The 15705-nt window shown below is 47.9% G+C and overlaps 1 protein-coding gene across 9 annotated transcripts in view; it reads left to right on the top strand.

Annotated features, from left to right (window-relative positions):
* The window catches only part of PALM2AKAP2 (PALM2 and AKAP2 fusion), a 407874-nt gene that overhangs the window by 360752 nt on the left and 31417 nt on the right, over positions 1 to 15705 (top strand). Inside the window, exon 1 of one of the 9 annotated variants that reach the window (XM_053656213.1) lies at positions 7280 to 7386. The exons of 7 other annotated variants lie outside the window; for them this stretch is intronic. The gene's annotated coding sequence lies outside the window, so the exon portion shown is untranslated. Of the gene's footprint in view, positions 1 to 7279; positions 7387 to 15705 lie in introns of those variants that run through there. One more of the 9 variants, XM_053656214.1, reaches the window with a different exon arrangement.

Below are 15705 nucleotides of genomic sequence, written 5' to 3'. Positions count from 1 at the left end.
TATTTTTCTTTGCTTCCCTGGAACTGTGAGTGCTGTCTTGAGCACCAGGAAGGCTCGTTGTTGAACGCTCCCTGACTTGGAGCAGGGCAGAGCTTGGTGATTCCCGTAAGAGGGCTGGCTCCCCGCTAAGTCATTTCACTGACCTCACACCCTCAGGCTGAGCCCAAGGGCTGGGAACTGGGTGGCAGGAGGGCAGGGATCCCGAGGCTGAGCTGGCGTTGTGTCCAAGGTCTGGGATTGCCTCAGTGCAGAGCTATTGTTCACCCACCAACCTCTGCCACCCCCGCCACCCCCGCATTTGCTTTAAACACTAATAAAAGGCATGGTGCTTTTTATTTTATTTATTTATTTTTGCTTACAGAAGACTAGATTTAGTAAACCCAAAACATTATTTTTAAAACTTTACTCAAATCTTTGACAAAATGGTTTCAAGCGTACTGAGTCCTCGTGTGTGTGTGTGTGTGTGTGTGTGTGTGTGTGTGTGTGTCTGTGTCTTACAGGTGTACGGTGAGGTTGCAAGATTAACTCATCTGCACATGTAAGTTGAGTAGAGCAAAGAAGGCTAGAGTGTCGAATAACAGAGTCAGCCTTGAATTTTTGTTCTTTGCTGGACTGATCTTGGGACACTTTTCCATGGGGGTTTCCTGTGACGTGTCCTGCCTATGACATAATCCATGAAATTTGTGACATCTGATTCCCGAAGAGGAATTTGGTTACTCATTGGATGTTTCACAACTTTTCTGGGAATCTCCAGCTCATATACCCATCTGTATATGACTGCGAGCCAGTTACAGTCTTTGGTGAAAAAGGAAGATTGTGTTATCGCACAATTTTAGAGAGTGAAAAGTCTGCTCCTAGAAGTATGTTACAGCGAGAAAGCACACTTCCTCAATAGCCTGCTCCTAAAAGCATGGTATGTCTCAACAAGAAAGCACGCTTCCTCGGGAGAAGGCCGTGGTTCCGTTGGGACGCATTTGCTCCTGTGGCTGAGTGAGGGCCTTGCCTCTCGGGTCAGTGGAGACGGGAGACCGAGGGACCACAGGACCCAACACGTGGCCAGCCCTGGCCTTTCGCACACCCAGGTGCATCTAAAGCTCACCTCTGCAAGGTGTTAGTTTTCACTTACTACTTTTCTGCTTACCAAAGCAACAAGTTCAGCAATGCAAACGTTTGTAGAATAAAAACGATAGGTTTTCCTTCAGATTTTCATCCTCCCTTCAACATTAAGTTTCCCCCATTTTCCAGGGTTAACCACAGTTAATACACGGATGTCATTCCTCCCAACGATATGTATGCAAATGATATTCTTGACGTTGAGTTGGTGACTCTGTCTCCTCCAGGTATCTGATTTTTCATCACGGTGCCGTATTTCCTTTTAGTTCTTACCCATCTATCTGTCTTACTATTTATACTTTTATTAAGTACATGCGGTTCACAAGTTAGTGTTTGCACACAGTTGAGAATTCCAACGGCGTGGGAAAGGACACAGTGAAAAGACGTCTGCTGCCTCGGACGCCCAGCCCTCCTCACGCCAGACAAAACCATTATTACCTGTTTCTCGTTTCTCCTCTCGGGGCTAATCTCTGCATAGAAATGTATAGATTCACATACATTCACATTCACGTTTATTAACAAAATTAGCATGATGTACATGCTATACACCATGGAGATAGTGACTACCCGTCACTTAACAGTAGACCTTTGAGATGGTTCTATATCAGTTCTCATAGAGCTGGGAACTGTACTGTTTTCTGAAAGGTTGTGTAATATTCCATTTTATGAGTAGTCCAGTTCTCTACTGACTTAGGTTATTTTAGTCTTTCATTGTTGCAAGCAATGTGGCATTGGAGATGCTTGAGTATAGGTCATTTTGTACCTCTGCCACTGTATTGAGTATAAATTCTTGGAACTAGAATTACTGGGTGCAAGACACTGTGTATTTTAAAGTTGGGTCCATATGCCAAGTCGCCACACAACACCACGGAGTTTCCTTTTTCCTCTTATACTGGTAACTCATTTTATTGGTGGTACTCTGATCTCACAACTTCCTTTTGGTTTTCTTTCATAGGAGCGGGATTGGGAATCTTTGTATGTCTAAGAATAACATATATGTTTTGTGTGTCAACTGTCCATGTCTTTTGCCCATTTTTGTGTTTGGGTTCTTGGTCTTGTTCTTAGTGATTTGTAAGAGTTCTTTATATATCGTGAATATTAGACCTTTGTGGTTTGGGTTGCGAATATTTTCTTGTTTATTTTTATTTTAGCTACTATCTGTTGGGTCCTTTTAATGTAGGACAAGCCCCATGCTGGGCACTTGTGCTTCCTTAGGCAATAGTGGTTTATACCCATTCCAGAGAGGAAGAAGCCCAAGTCTGTTGCAGACCAAAGCCCGTTCTTAACCAGGACTCTGCGCCCCTACAGGCACACTCTAGTACTACAACATCATTCTAGGTTGCTGTGCAGTTTTGACATGTATTCTTTCTAAAAGTGGCTTAGAAGTTCATCTGTTAAGCAAGTTGCCATTTTCAGATGCTGATTCGTTTACTACACAGCTTTGTTGCCTGCTGGTTTTCACTGCTCTAGACAAGACCACAGTGCATTTCCTCTAAAGCTTTGCCGTCCGAGCCGCACCACAATGGTACCAATGTTCCTGCAGAAGTAGGAATGTAGTGTCTGAGGTCACAAGCAAAGGGACCTCTTGAGTCTAAGATCTTTGATGGGGGAACTCACAGACTGATGGTAGAAACAGGGTACATGCCAGGTACTGCCCCGGGGCCTGCTAGACTTTTCAGGCCCTTCCCTGGGTCACCACGAGCTTCCTCTGGTTCTGGAATGAAGCAGGCCGGGTTCTCCTCCCGCCACAGCCTATCTTTTGGGCAGTATGGGAGGCCATCAGCGGGTACTCTGGGAGGCGGAAGGGTGCAGTGGGAAGGGCAAGAGCTTGGCAGTTGCTGAACGGTTTTTCTTTCCCTATAGAATACTGTGTCTTACAAGAATAAACGAGACCATGGCACGGACATAGGTGGGTGGTGTGTACATCTGTGTCTGTTTTTCCCAACTGCCGGCTCTGTAGGTGCCAGGGTCCTGGCCCGTGGGAAGGTGCTGGGTCCAGGTTTCCTAAAAGCCTGTCCTGCTCCCTGCTCACCAGTCTCCCCTCAATACATTGGAGCTGGGTGTGTCCTCAGTTGCCACACTTTACCCTATAAGGGATTCCTCTGGGTAAACAAACTCGTATTTCAAATTGTAAATATTGCCCTCAAATTCACTTCTAAGTGCAAATTGCTTTAAAGGCTTGGCTCCTTGCTGAGATGTGGGGTCTTTGGGGGATGGGACTTGGAGGAGGGACCCAACTGGAAGGTACTGGGAGGAGACTGGTCTGGGGAGGTCCCAGGGGGCCACAGGTACATGTGTATACGTGTGTGTGTGTGTGTGTGTGTCTTAAAGCAAGCCTTAGAGCAGTTTGAAAGGCCAAGGATCTCCACTTCCCTTACCCCAGGGAAGGGGGGAGCCCTCCCCATTGCCCCACACCCCGCCCCCACTTTCCCCACTTTGCAATTCCTGGTCTTACTGTTTTTTGTTTGTTTTGAAACCAGGGAGTCCACTTTGCCTGCTTCCATCAACTTCCTCCTGGTCTCAGCAAATCCATCTGGGCACATTCCATTGCACTAGGGCACAAAAATGGGATGGTTTCATGTAGCAGAATAAACTCCTTTAACTGAAGAGATAAAGTTCTGGCGAGGGGAGGGAGTTCCTTCCCAGAACCCTTGTAATCTCTCTTGGCAGAACTAGCCAGCGGATTTCAGAGGCTGCTGCTTCTGCCACTGCTGCCTTGGCTTGCTTTCTCTAGGCTCTGCCCTCCCCATCCCCATCCCCATCCCCAACCCCAACCCCAACACCATCCCCATCACCAGCACCAGCACCATCACCATCACCATCACCATCACCAGACTCAGAATGACCCAGTGCCTTACCTTTGCACGAGGCTCATGATAACACCACAGAATTACGGGTTAGGACCAGAAAGGAAGTGAATTGGGCTCAGGGGTTTCACTAGGCCTGGTCCTCTCATTTTACAGAGCAGAAAACTGAGGCCCGGCAAAGACACGCAGCCTTCTTAGAGTCACGAAGCAGCAGGCACGTGGTTTCAAAGACAGTCGCTGCCTTGCCTTTGCTCTTTAAGTTTTCGTTTTTGATTTTTTGGATTAGCACAGCCCCCTTCCTTGGTCTGGTCCCTCCTGAAGTGCTGAGGGTGGCTCCCAGGGGCAGAGCCCTGCCCCCTGGGTGGGATTCTTGGGTCCAGAGCTCTGTTCCTGACCTTGGACAGGGCTGGGTGCCGCAGGCTGGGGCCTGCCCCTGCGTGGAATGGGTGAGACCCTCCAGCTTGCTGTTGGTGAGGAGTAAATAGAGGAGGTAGGGAAGGGTGTGTAACCCTGACCCGGCACCCAGGAGGTGTGCCATAGCCACCTGCTGAATATTGGTCACAGAAGCGCTGATGGCCTCCTGGCTCCAGCTGCTGAGCCTCAAAAATTGCATGTCGCTTCTCAGTCAACCAGGAGGACTGTTTCCAAATGGCTTCAGGACCCCCAGTGCAAGGCACCCTCCTAGACTAAACAGAAGATCAGGTTACAGCACCAGGACCTGTGAGCCGGCATTACAAATTGGTTTTCATGAACTCAGAAAAATCAACCCAAGCCCAGAGTCTGTGCTGAGAGGGGAGGGGAGTGGAAAAGTGAGCAGGAGCCAGGTGAGTGCTGCTGGTTTCTGCTCTTCTCCTTTCCGGAGTGCGTCAGAGTGTCCACACGCTTTGGCAGCTGGGTTTGTGCTTCTGCAAACCCAGAAGCACATTTATGTGCTTCCGTTTATGTGGAATGCCATAAAGCCACCTTGCCGATTGGATTTCTCCCTCTGCCTCTGAGTATCAGCCATTTTCCTGAAGTATCTCCCTGGGACTTTGTAACAGAATATTTTTCTGAACTTCACCTGCTTTGTGTAGCTGGAGGGAGGTGTGTGTACGTGTGTGTGTGTGTGTATGTGTGCACGTGTTTCCGTGTATGTTTGTGCACTGATATGCATGCATGAATGTGTGCGTTCACATGTGTATTTGTGTGAGTGTGTCCGTGTGAGTGTGTGCGTCACTTTGCTCCAGGTCCTGCAGTAGCACAGGACTGTGCACTGAGTGGCTTAAACACCAGACATTGATTGTCTCCCAGTTTGGAGGTTAGAAGTGCCAGAGCCAGGTGTCATTAGAGCTGGTTCCCTCTGATGGCTGTAGGGAAGGTGCGCCCCTCTCTGTGGCTTACGTATGGCTGTCTTTTCTTGCTGTCCCTTCACACTGTCTTCCTTCTAGGTATGTCTCTGTGTCTAAATCTCTTTTTTTTGTAAGGACACTCGTTGCATTGGCTGAGGGCCAACCCTAATGACCCCTCAATTGCTTGAGACCCTACCTCCAAAAAAGGTTACATTTTCAAGAACCAGGGGTCAGGACTTAACCACATGAAGTTGGGGTGGGAGCAGGGAGAGAGGCGGCCCTTCTGCGACAATGTACACGTGTGTGTGTGTGTGTGTGTGTGTGTGTGTGTGTGTGGTGAGCCACAGCCCCTTGGACTGAGGTCAGAAGCATGCCTACTGCTTAGATAATAGTACTTTCAGAGTACATATAGTTTTCTCTCTTGTGAGCAGGGCACATTTCTAACCTTTGTGGGTTTTTTTTTTACTAGCCTCCTCATGGGTACTGAGGGGCAGGTGTGATGGTGGGGCAGGCCCTGGCTGTCACGCTTGCCTCTGGGCGTGGGGGCCCCTCTTCATGGAAGACCCCGCCCTGGGTCATCTTTCTTGTGTAGGGCAATGCTGCCCTTGGTGTTTGATTTTTTTTCCACCTCATTTTACTTTAGACTGTGAAGTAGCATCTCGAAATGCCTTTGGCTGTACAAGTGAACATTCCAGATATTCCAAAGGGCACAATGAATTCGGGATTTCCGCAGTCCTCCCTGGCGGTTTGCTGTCACCACGTCAGCCACTGAGAAACTCCCGGATTGCTCTTAATAAGGTCCAGCATGTTAAAAATGTCATTTAGGCGTGGTGAACAGTTGGAATGGATAGCATGCTTTTAGCTTTCTTTTCAAAAAAGCCTCCCCAGGCTCCAGCCACTCTGATTGTATCTTCCTTGAACTGGGTTTTCAGGAGGGTCCCAGGAGGTGTGCATTGGGGGCCAACCTGCCAGGCCACCGGGGTGGGCGGGGGCTGCTGCCATCTTTGGGCTGCTCACCTGATTCACCAAGACAGACTGCGCCCAAGCTGACCCCAAAGAGCTGGCCCCGCAGGACCACATTTGCCCTTTGTCCTCCTCTTCCTAGTCAATTTACTATAAAGCACAATTCTCTTGGTCTTCACCATCTCGCTGAAGAAAATGAGTTCCCCATGCCCCAGCATGGGCCTACAACTCTGATTGACTTTCTAGTCGGAAGTCACAACACAGACCCTGAGTTGTGCCCCAGTTTCCTAGGTCCGACTCTAGTGAAGGAGAGAGAAAGATGTTTGGGATGCTCGTGTCTACCCCAGGCGAGTGTGGCTGCTTTCTTCCTGGCAGAAGGTTCTGGCTGCGTTGGCAGAGTGGAGCCTCTGCCCTCGGGTGTTCCCTGAAATTAGCGTGCTCATCCCTGACTTCAAATTCTTGTCTCACTCAGCCTGGGACATGGTGTAACCATTTAAAATATGTCTTACAAAGGCCGTTAAAGGACATGAAAAGACGCCTGTGAGGTAATACAGAGGAAAAAAAAGTTGGCAACAAAATCACATATACTGTCTGCTCTCAACCGTGTTAGATACACATTTTTTTTTTTACAAAGGAGACTACGTGGAATGCCATAAAATATTAACTTTTCTTCTGAGTGGAGGGAGGATGAATACCTTATTTTCTACCACGAGCCTTTCTTACTTTACAGACACATGTAAAAATTCCTAAAAAAAATTGTTTAACTGGCTCCTCAGGCTCTTTCAGATTTTTTGCTACCCCAGCCATGCCGGGATATTAACTCCCGGCTTATCCAAGGCCCATCTCTGACCTTCCGAGAAGACAGCCAAGACTGGTTCCTATCAGCACCTGCCCTCCCCACTCAGCCCCGAACACCCAGCACCGTGGGGCCTCTGGCTGGACGCTGCTGCCCTCCCCACTCTGGCCAGCGAGGGAGGGGCAGGCCTCTTGGAAGAGGGTTAAAGTCCTTCTTTGTGTGAATGGCCTTTTAGGGAGCAGAGGGAGGGCCAGCTGTGACATCAGTCTTCAGTCAGGAGGCTCAGAAGGAATGTGTCCAGCTTGAGCCAGGGCGCAGGAATCTGTCTGGAAAAGGAGGCCATTCTGACTGGACGTTTGAGGTGCGTGCTCCGGGCAGGGTAAGTGGAGTCGGCTGACCCATCTTACCGTTCGTTTCTCTCTAATCGGGAAGGAGAGGGTTTCCTCTGGAGGCCAGAGGCCCTGTGCAGCGCTGTGGTGTGGAGTCTCTTCCTGCTAGAGAAAGAGTGGGCAGTTGAGATCCCACTGGCCGTCAGCATCTTTTTTTTTTTTTTTTCAAATCTTGTATAACTCCAGCTTTCATGATAAAGGCCACAAAGGAAGTTCCACACAGCATATGTGGTGTGTGCACAGATGCACAAGTCAGCTGTGCAGATAAAGCTTTGAAGATGGTGCGTGAGTGTTATCTGTGAGAGCGTGCGCGTGAGTTTTCCAGAACAGGACCAAGTGACCCAGCGATTCTGGTAACTGTTTTTCTAGTCGTGACCTTGTACTTATTTAGTCTACAGCCAGTCTTCTGTTTCCACGTCGCGGAACTCCCCATGGTGACAGTGACTTAGGGCTTTTTAGGGAACGTAGGTGTGTGCCCGCCTGCTGTAGGGCCAGGAGAAAACCTCATCGGCTTGTTTGCTTGTACAGAGTCACTGTGGGCAAAGGGGTAATGTCAAAGTCATCTGCCACCCTTTTCCCCTGGTTCTCTGCCTCAACATAGTGAATTTTAGCCTAGTCCACAGTTTAGGGGTTGCTTTGTTTTCTTTTGTTTTGTTTTCAGTGTTTGCCCTCTGCCATTACTGGTGGGCCAGGCATGAACCCAAGATCCTGAACTATTTTAAAACCAAGAGGGATACAGCAAAGTTATAGAGAATGAAAGCTGTGCTTGCCTTTGCTTCCGGCACAGTCAGTTACCCTAGAAATTTCAGGCTGCAGGAGCCAGCATTTCTTCCGTGGCCTGGATCTTGGCTTATTCTTGAGATGGGGACTGCCCTGCAAAATTGTCTCACAGGGATAAAGGCCTTTGGTGAGAAGAGTAAGTAGCCGAGGACCCCTTGATATAGAGCACAGAGTGTATTGCATTGTGGAGTAAGCAAAGCTTGACTTTCTTGGAGCTGCAATGAAGCCTGTCTCTCCTTATTCAGGGGAAACCCTGAAACCTCCCAGTGGTTCTCCATCGCTCCTGTGGGGAGTGGGCTGCCGAGTAAACCAAAGAAACGTGCCTTTCACCAGTTGCGCTGCCGGAAAGGCCACAGCTTCCTTTCCCTTCGTCCCCTTCCCACCTCTCACTCTGTCACACACACTGTCTTCAGTTTCTTTCACAGAAAGCCCAAGCTGTAAATGTGCTAATCAAACCACACCTTAACACTTTCCAGATGTTGCAGCCTGCCATTTGAGTGACTTTTCAGCAGGGTTAGGAGGATGCTATTAATAAGGCAGGCTGTGGGGTGGGGAGTCTCCAGGACCGTACAGATGGACCATTTTCCTTTCACCTGGAGTGTGAGCCAAGATATAGGCGAGCCTTGTTCCCATCAAAGGGGTTTTCAGAAGTCTTTGCATCCTGCGTCCAAGCCTGTACCTGAGGCACAAGCCCGAGAGAAAAGCAGGGCGTGACTGCTGCGGGGACCAATACCATAGAAGTGCTGGGAAAGAAGGGCTGGGTCTGCAGGCACAGGAACTGCCCTAGTCACTCTTAGCTGTAATGGCTTGAAGGCAGGAGGTCGGTGGGAGGGAAACAGAGAGGCGGTATTAGAATGCTCTTAAGGGGGGCGGGTGCCGGGTGGGGGATTACAGTGTTAACTTGAGCCCGTCTGGTCTAAATTTAGCCTGAGACTACTTGGTGTTTGGGGTCTTAAGTCTGCCTTCTATCAGCCAAGGTGGAGGTCCTTGTGCTCCTTGGGGAGTGGCTAGGCTCCGGCTTCCCACGATGTACCCAGGACCCTGGGCCTACAACAGGAAGAAGCTCAGCGGGGGGTGAAAATGGAAAGGCTGCCTTGGGCTGGAATGTGGCCCAGGTTTTATCACCTCTACCCTCCACTTCCTGCCTGAAGGCTTCGCAGGGAGCAAGTCAAGTCAGTCTCAGATATTCCTACCCTCTGTGTCTCTATGGAGGGGGCAATGGAACGGGCCCACTCAGCATCCCTGCTCCTCTCCAGCCAGCTGTCTTCAGCAGGGGTTGAGGGTTGGGGCAGACAGACTAGCTGCAGGTCAGCTGCCAGGGAGCATTGGTGCTCCGATCTTTCTTTGCAAACTCTTCTCAACCAGCAAAATCAGCACCAATCAACAGGGTCAGAATTTTCTTCCTTGTTACTGTTACAGCACTTCTCTGCCTTGTACTGTTTGCTCTTTTTATGTGAATTGGTACTCTCTTCCTCTAGGGTCTAAGCTCCTTGCTGCAGAGAGGGGACCCCCCTCAGAGCCCCCGGGGAACTCCCATGCCCCCCTAACCTCCATGACCCCAGGCACTGGGCTTGTCACCCTGCAAGTTCTCAGTACTTCCTTGTCCTTGCACTTTGACCTCTGTAGCCTCTTGATCCCTTCCCACATTCCTCAGGTTCCCTTGGTTTGGTTTGAGGAGTCTGTCTCTCTTAGACTTCCCCAGCTCTGCTCTCATTCCCCACAGGCTGATGAAGGTCAGCAGACCAGAGTGGGTATCTTGCAGGTGCCTGAGAATCAACCAGCAGCCAGGCCGTAGCCCCTCCCCCTGTTGCCTTCATGATGGAGACTTCAGCCAAAAAGTTCAGAGTCCCTAAGAACCATTCTAAAGGCAGCCATGCATGGCCTGTGAAGCCAGTTTTTTGCCTGACGTGGCTGTGCTCTGTGTACTAAAAACCCACCTTAGAATAGAGAGGCAGGGAAGAGGGCTAACAGACATTTGTCTGGGCTCACCGCTGTGAGAAAGTTTTCTTTCATAGCCATGCCTCTGTTCCTAGGCCAAGAGTGAGTTTGTATTTTTGGTGGAACTTAAAAATAACTGGATTAAAGGATCAGGTCACCTATTACCTGGGGGAAAGTGCTTCTAATTTAAATATCGTGGCTTTAGGAGGAAGTAATCTGGGTTATTCAGAGCTAGAAACCTGGTTGTGCCTCGGGCGCCTGATGTTTGAGTGATTTGGGTCACGCTGTATTTAGGCTCCGAGCCTGGGAGGTGGACGCTGGTAACAGATACCGTCTGGAGGTAACAGCCTGAGGGTGATGGGAAGCTGAGAACACCGTGGACATGAGTAGAAGCTTCAGCTTCATGCTTGTCCACATAGTGAAGGACACCTTTCTGGTGTCCCCTGGGCCCCTCCAGATCTGCTAAGGAAAATGCTTTCTCCCTTCTGTCCTGGTTCACCCCCTTGCCAGCCCAGGTACCCCAGGAGGAAAGAGCACACTGCCGTTCATCACCCCAGGTGGCCAAGTGTCAGGGCCCTGATGTATTTCTGCGCCAACTAAGTAAGCTTCTAGAATCTCACCTGTGCCGTGGACTCTATGGTGCTGGGAAGGAATCCCAGCCTTTACCCACAGTATCCGTTGTGATGACTGGGATGTAGGGTTTTAATATTTTGCCTCTAGGATGTCATCAGAGAAAGCAGAGGACCTGCCTCAGAGGCCAGCCCAGAGGGTGGAGTCCCCAGGCCGAGCAGGAAGCCAGCACCCCATTCCTAGTCCTACAGGTAGATCCTGCAGGTGGAGCAGAAAGTGGAGGGCTGATACCACGTCTTCAGACAGCCTGTCTCTGGCCGGCTCTGAATAAAAAGAAACGGATCTAGACTTGAAGCAGAATCATGAGTCTCACATGACTCCTAAGATTCAAGTACACAGACTATCAACCAGAAAGCCAAGTAAATGCTCTTTAAATCCATCCACTCTTCTGAACAGGTCGTCTCTGAAGCCTCCTGTCATTGAGAACAGCTTCGGGAGTACTGGGATAGAAAGGCTGGCCTTCAGATCCCCGCTGTGCTAGCCTGGTGATCTTGGGAAAACTCCCTCCTTTTCTCTAAACATCTTATTCTAATGTTTTAAACCCAAAGTAAAAACTGCCCTTTTCACATAACAAAGAGTCTCATTATGAATATTGGTCAAGATCATGTCTATGCATGTTTTGTGACTGTAATAAGCTCTTAGACATGTGCCGACAATGAAATGGGACGTGACCCTCATAGCGCGCCCACAGGACAGGCTTTTTGGGCTCCTTGGCTCGATTCCTCGGCTGGTAGAGTGTCGGTGGTGCACCAAGCTCTGCTTAATAATAATAATGAATATTTGCATTTACATTTTACATAGTACTTTTAAATATATTACCTAATTTAAATCTCAAACCAGATTTGAAAGATTATTATGAGCCCTGCTTACAAAGGAGTTAATATATTTTCTTAAGATTTTATTTGTTTTTAGACAGAGGGGAAGTGAGGGAAAAAGAGTGAGAGAAACATCGAAGCAATTGGCTGTCCCTTGCATGCCCCAAACTGGGGTCCTGGCCCACAGCCCAGGCATGTGTCCCGACCGAGCAGCAAACCTGCAACCTGTCGGTTTGCAGGCCGGCACGCAACCCCCTGAGCCACACGGGCCAGGGCAGGAGTTACCTGCATTCTCAGAAGAGCTCCATGGTTGTCTTGCACAGGGTCTGGCTGAACTTCTACAGGAGACCTGGGCACCTATGTTGTAAATTAATCCTAAGGAATTTGCTTTATGTAATGATTAAACAAACACTTTTGGGTTACAATAATGGCAGCTTTAGGTACAATCTGGCTACCACGTTATAGTCAAAGCAGGTCTTAGACCAAACTCCGGTGCTCCACTCATTTATTAAACACACATTTGTAAAAGTAGGTACAAAACCATTGTCCGTAACCTCAAAGAGGTCTCGGCTCTGATAGACCCTACATACTCTGTCCCCACCTTGCATGAAGACAGGTGTGGCAGTTTTACAAAGGCAGGTGAACGTTTGTATGTAGTGGGTGTTGAAACAACCAGCACTCTCCGAACCCAAGGCCGAGCACAGGGCTGTCGAGTTCTCAGACGTCCGGCACCGACCCCACCGCTGCGCCGGCCACAGTGCTCACCCTGTCATGGCAGAAGGATGCCCTGCGCCACAAATTCGAACACCATCAGTTTCACCAATTCCTCACATTCCATTCTGCTAGTTGACAAGCTATTAATTGCACTGATGAAAATTCATTTCTCACTTTAATTATGCCAATTAACAAAGCCCTGGGGGAGGGGGGTCCTGTGGGAGTTAAGTGAGCTCAACGACTAGGAAGCCGCCTCCTATGGAGGGAGGAATTTCTGATTAGATCCTGGTTGACCACTCAGGAGGCCTGTGTTCCTGAAGAGGACGGCTGTCCACCGCTGGATTATAATTTAAACTAACCTCAGACATACCCAGCTGCACTGCATGGCCTCTGCCCAAGTATTTTTAAGTAAATGGTAGAGTACACATCCTGACCAGCCGACAGCTATTCTGGGAAAACAGGTATTATGTGCCGTGCCGCTGGGGCTCCACCTGAAGGGACAGCAGGTGCAAGCCCGTCATTTCCACGGGCCCCTTAGCACCCTAGGCGTTCGCTGACCTTTGAAAGTCCAGTTTGGTGGTGCTTTCCTATCTTTTTTTTTTTGCATTGGGGCATAATTTATTTCAGAAAGGATTTTCCAGTCCATTTATTGAATATGTAATTTTACCTGAATCTGGAATCAAGTTCACGTTACCTGAACCGTGGAGAAAGTGCTGGTCTTTCTGATCTTCAAAGGGAGCAATAAGCATTTGTTGGTTTAAATGAGACATCATTTAATGATGCCAAGTCCAGGCTCCTGCCAAATTCAGGCTGTGGGATTTCCAGCCCATTTCCATGTACCTGGTGTAGTTTGGGGGGTGGGGGTTTTGATCACACGAGGCTCTCTTGCATGAAGGTAAATTCTTCCTGCTGAGATGAGAACTCGGGAGTTTGGTCAAGCTCAGGCCCTCTGATGCATGATTGTGAATCAGCGGTGCAGAGTTGCTCGTTTCTTTTAAGTATTTCTGCCCTGGTTAGGGTTTGGAGCTTAGAGCTTCTGCTCCCTGAAGTAGACAGGATTGTCAGGAAGGATCTTCTGAATTTATGGAAAGAAGAGGAGGGGGCGGACGCACATAATGGAAAAGAGAGACTCTTCTCTGCTTATATCTACCAGTGTCTAAATATATATTTTTTAATGTGTTGGGAAAGAACCATCTCCCATTACACTGGGACTGCAAACTTTGGCTTTTAAACAATAATCAGCATTTTTAAAAATCTCAGTTGGACACATCCCGGAAGACATAACTAAGAGACTCATGATTTCTGATTGAAAGCCAAAGGTAGTTTTTTCACACTGCAGAGATGTACTGTCAAATACTATCATCAGCCTTAAAATTTTGAATTGGAACGGTTGTTGCTAGTTCTGAAAGTATGCCTTGGGAAGCGTTGGTAGGATTTTTTAGGTTCCTGAAAAGAAGCCTGTTATGGCATCTGCTCATCCTTGGTCAAACACTGACCTGTGAGGTGTCCAGGACAGAGAGACACGCTGTCATGAGGAGCCATGAAGCGTTCTTGGGAACTGCCACAGAGAAAGGCTCAGCCACTTCTCTGTATGGGCTATAAGTATAGGCAAGGGCTTGACTTCGCCCAGCTAGGCCAAGCAAACTCCGAAATAGACTTACTTATGGCTTCGCCAGAAGTGTGGGAAATTTAGTGTTTGTTAAAAAAAAAACCAAAAAAAAAAACAGGTGTTGTCTCCTGGAGCTTATTGTGGCTGCGAGTTGTATTACAGCCGTACAGAATAAGCCCTCCGACATGTTCCCTGAGCCGATGAATAACTAAATGAAGTACAGAATTAATTATTTGCCCGTTAGCTTCCTTTAACGTTAGGCTGCCCTCTCCCCTCTCATGTCAACTACTTGAAAGTAGCAGGGCAGCAGTGGCTTTGAACCATATTTCAGTGCCAGGATCTCCTACTGGTTTTCTACTTTTTTCCCCACCCGCCTCAGAGGGGATGGGAGGAAAGCCCCCCTTATTCCTGTGAAGGATACTATTAGTAAATCATCCAGGGAGGGACGCTGAGGGTGGGAGGGTCAGGGATAATCCGATCTGCCCTCAGGGGTCCTGGGCTTCTCTTTGTGATGGTCTGTGCCTTCCACAATAGCTTTCCCTAGGGGCGCTAGTTTCGACCTAGGTTTGCTTGAAACTGAATGGCAGCCAATATGTACAGGCCTTCAAATCTGGAATTTTTTAAAACAGTTAAATAAATCTTTAATATTTGTAATTGCAAATGTACAGAAATTGCACAGCCACATAGTCTTAAAACACCAGCAACTTTCTCTACATTATTATGTAGTTGTTAAAAGTCACAGCTGGAGGGGGCTCCTGCCACTTCTCTTATTCTTTTTTTTTTTTTTTTTTTTAAGATTCTATTTATTTTTTGAGAAAGAGGAGAAGGGAGGGAAAAAGAGAGGGAGAGAAACATTGATCAGTTGCCTCTCGTACAAGCCCTGACTTGAGGACCGAACCCATAACCCAGGCCTGTGCCCTGACTGGGAATCGAAGCTGAGACCTTTGGCTTTGTGGGGTGATGCCTAACTAACTGAGCCACACAGATCAGGGCCATTTTTGTAATCCTTAATTACAAAGAAGTCACTGATAATTGCCTTACGAGAAGAAAGTTTAGTTAATGTTCATAAAAGGACAATAAAGCGTCTTTGACATGCCTCTTTGGTTCATTATAAACATAACAATTTGATGATGGTCAGAAATTTTAAAAAGTTATTGTGGTTTTAAGTACCAGTCTTTGACAAGAACCAGACCTCGACTAGATCATCCAAGGCCATTGTCTTTTGCCTCTTACTAGAGAAGGAATGTATGTTACTTGATTGACTTAAGTCTAAAGGGGATTGTAGAAAATGAGGCCTGAGGGAAATCCCCAGTTCAGGGACAGGAGTTTGGTTCAGGGATGACCTTGAACCATGCGACTTTCTCAACCAAATTCCTGACAGCTGAACCTAGCACACAGGTGGAGGCCTGTATTTTTCTAGATCCCATGAACAAATCTATAATTATCCACTTTGGGGGGAAGGATTTAGAAATTAGTCCCCTAGAATCTTCTTAAGGTGCTTTTACTTTTTATGTTGTAAGTCTATAACATTGTTTAAAATTTAAGTGAAAATTTGTACCCTATTGCAGTTTTGCACTGTGCTCTGTCAGTAATCTTGGGCATAGACCTGGGGACCAAAGCCAACCAAGGTGTTAGTGGAATCTTCCAGGGGGGCTCAGATTAGGCTCATAATTGACTGCTGAATTATCTGGAACGAACCAGTCTTTCGGTACGAAAATATAATTATCCTAGAATTTGAAATTAATCTTACTGATAATATCAGTAACAAAATTACATGCCATGGATACCTGATGAAAAAAATGCATATGTAAAAACATTTAGAT

Source organism: Artibeus jamaicensis, unplaced genomic scaffold, assembly GCF_021234435.1.
Source record: "Artibeus jamaicensis isolate MK-2021 breed Jamaican fruit bat unplaced genomic scaffold, CSHL_Jam_final scaffold_1964, whole genome shotgun sequence".
Classification (NCBI taxonomy): Eukaryota; Metazoa; Chordata; class Mammalia; order Chiroptera; family Phyllostomidae; genus Artibeus; species Artibeus jamaicensis.
This window is presented reverse-complemented; position numbering and strand designations above follow the sequence as displayed.